The sequence below is a fragment of the Myotis davidii genome, unplaced genomic scaffold (assembly GCF_000327345.1).
Source record: "Myotis davidii unplaced genomic scaffold, ASM32734v1 scaffold125, whole genome shotgun sequence".
Lineage (NCBI taxonomy): Eukaryota > Metazoa > Chordata > Mammalia > Chiroptera > Vespertilionidae > Myotis > Myotis davidii.
The window spans coordinates 3,957,110-3,960,568 of record NW_006299390.1 but is presented as its reverse complement, the minus strand read 5'-3'; positions in this window follow the sequence as shown (position 1 = coordinate 3,960,568).

Genomic DNA, 3,459 nt, shown 5'->3' with positions numbered 1-3,459 from the left:
AAATGGGAGTTCCATTTTTAACTTTTTGAGGAAACTCCATACTGTTCTCCACAGTGGCTGCACCAGTTTGCAATCCCACCAGCAGTGCAGGAGGGTTCCTTTTTCTCCACATCCTCTCCAGCACTTGTTGTTTGTTGATGATAGCCATGCTGACAGGTGTGAGATGGTATCTCATTATTGTTTTGATTTGCATCTCTCGGATGTAAAATATTCTTAATGCTGTCCATTCATTCCCAATAGCAATAAGCTCTCTCCCAAGACACAACTACAATTCTCACAATGGTTTACACGGAAATATATATATACTAAAAAGATATATAGAGTTCAAAAACTGTATACACATATTGAATAATTATAAAGGCAGTGCTTATTAAAATACATTTCATTTTCAAAATTGAGCTGTCAGCTATTAAAGTGTGTATACACATTTTGGGGGACACCCTCTGTGTATATCTCCCTCCTAAAGGTGGACTATGTATGTGTATGTGTATGTGTATGTGTGTGTGTGTGAGAGAGAGAATTTGTTCAAATTTTCAACTGAATCATTGCCATACTTAGCAATTCATGGCTACCAAAGTTAACATGAGAAACTATCCTGAATGGTGTATCAGTACTTGAAGAAAAACAATCTCAGAACACTTTCATTGAGAAGAACAACAAAAAATTGAAAAGTGAGATTCCTAATGGTCAAGGTAAAAGCTAATCTTTATCAACTAAAAACTTAGTGTGGCTCAGTTGGTTGGAGCATCGTCCCGTACACCAAAAGGTTGTGGATTTGCTTCCTGGTCAGGGCACATATCTAGGTGTCAGGTTCGATCCCAATGGGGGCGTGTACAGAAGGCAACTGATGGATGTTTCTCACATCGATGTTTCTCTCTCTGTGTCTGTCTCTGTCTCTCTCCCTCCCCTTCTCTCCAAAATCAATGAACATGTCCTTGTGTGAGGGTTAGAAAACATTAATAGGAGTAATTTATCTTCATTCCTTCACAAATAATACCATTACTTCCCATTCACAGAATACTTATTCAAAATGCCATTCAAAAATAAATTAAATAACATCCGCTCAGTTGGTGGATAGACCCACTCCTTGCTTCACTTCTGTTTTCCTCCACTTGTCAACCCTCTGACTAATTTACTTAGTTCTAAAGTGACACCTTATTCCTGTGCATCAAGAATCCTCTGAAAGATATGCAACATGTTGAATGGGTGTGCGTCTTTTCTGGTGACAAAGTCCCTAGCTTTAGCCAGATTTTTAAAAAGACCTGTCCCCTCCCAAAGGCTCCCTAGAATTCCAGGCTGACGCTGGGGAGAAGATAATGACAGTGGTGGAGCTGGTATCCACAATGAAAGATTTTTATGAAAGTAGCCTCTGGGACTACCCTCCCAAAGCACTGAAGGATTTCATGAAATTGCATTTATCCTCCAAAAGGATGGACTTAGTAAGACAGTTTGGAAAGCACCAGAGGACTGCATTTATCCACGCTAACTTTGTCTTCTTTCCTGCAAGACTTCACTAGTTTGAAACCAAAGGAAAAGAAATCATCATCTCATTCTTCTTGTTGATTTTGACTTTATTAACTCAATGTTAATGCAGATGACAGCAAAAAAGGACATATCTTCTTACTTAGTTATTTCCTAGAAAAACGTTTACTTTGGAACTACTAAAATGCAGACTACCTGCAATGGTAGAAAAATTACAAAATGACTAGGGTACCAGGGAACACACTTGACCTTTAGAATGAAATGAAAGTTCAACTGCTTTTTATTTTAAATTGAATAGACAGGGCAAACATGACAAACCAGCCCACTGCTGCTTCAACTGGAAAATTCCTCCATTTTCCATCCTTCTGCAGTTCGCAGCGAAGCGCCTCACACAGGGAAGGCGCTCAAATACGTGTTGGATTGAGTCAATTCTCTGAGTATCGCTCATAAATTAATGAGGAACGTGTAACTCTGTATAGTTTCAGGGTAGTTAAAGGGAGAGAAAAAAAAAGAAATGCTACGTAACAGCATTGGGGCTTCAGGTGTTGTTACCTAATAGACTGGAAGGCTTCCCAGCAGTGCACTTAAGGTATCAGCCATAGCAACCTTACCTAGGAATTCCTCACCCCAAGCTTCTTTCTAATGCAAATAGGTTTGAATTTCTCTCCCCAGCCTCCTGACCCCTGACTGAAAGTCCTCCGCAACAAAGAGATACTACAGTAACTAGGCCTGCCGAGCAAAAACCTATTTTAAACTTCACTTCAAAACGGCGAAAACAGTTGGCCCTTGAGCAATGCAGGGGTTAGGGACGCTGACCCCGTGCAGTCAATCATGTACGTATAACTTTTAACTCCCCAAAACGTAACTGCCAATAGCCTACTACTAACGAGGAGCCTTACCAATAACATAAACAGTCAATTGACACATTTTGTACATCGAAGGCACGTTGTTTCCAGTTTCCCATAAGAAAAAGCAGACTTTCAGCCCCTTGCCCTAAATTGCCATTTTTGTTATTATAAAAGCTTCCCTTCATGTTTTTAATATTCTAGACGCCGGATGGATAGCACAGACTCCTCCCGCGGGTCGGACTGCCTTCTTCACGGTCCTAGACTCTAGCAGTTCCCGCCGTGGCGGGCCGGGCCGGGCCGGGCCGGAGGGCGCACTCAGGGGGCCCAGCGGCGCCAGCTCGTTGATTTCCTGCTCAGTCATCTGTACGCACAGAAACCAGGAGCTTCCAGCGCCCAGAAGATCAAACGGCAATTGGGGTACAGCGCCTACCACGGAGGCCGCCGCAACCAGGTGTCAGGGCAGCAGGCGGCTCTTGGCAACCCCCGGCCACGGGAGTTTCCGGGGACCCGGGGTTCAGGCTGTGCCGGGGGCTGAGCGGGGCTCCCCCAACAGGCAAAAGCGGGCGGACCCACCCCGCATAACTGGAGGCCGCTCCTGGTCTCCAAAGCGGGCGAAAAGAAACGGTAAGTTTTTGTGCTTTTTATAAGAAAACCGATCGGGATACCAGCAGGTTGGACTAAGAAAGCGCCCCGATGGCCACAGCGGGGCGGGGATGAGGGCGTTTGGGAGCAACGTCCAGGCGCTTGAGGAGTTGGGACCGCAAAGCAGCCCACAGCAGAGGGAGGCAGGCGCCTCGGGAAGGTGCAAACGGCTGCAAGGCTGTCTCGCTGCAAAGGGCCCGCAAAACAAATGGTCACAGCACAACACAACACCACACAACACAACACAGCACAGCACCGCACCGAGGCTGCGGAGGAGGATGTGCGGGAAGTTGGCACAGGACAGAACTTCTGGGGGCTCTGTCCTGTCCGGGTTCGGAGGCGGCGCAGGGGTGGGCAAGTCTAGTTAGCTGACCATTATTTGTAAGAGAGGGAGAGAGAGAGAGAGAGAGAGAGAGAGAGAGAGGAGAGAGAGAGAATCACTAGGAGAGGAGGCGACCTGGAGAGCCCCGCTGAGCTCGGTCTGCGG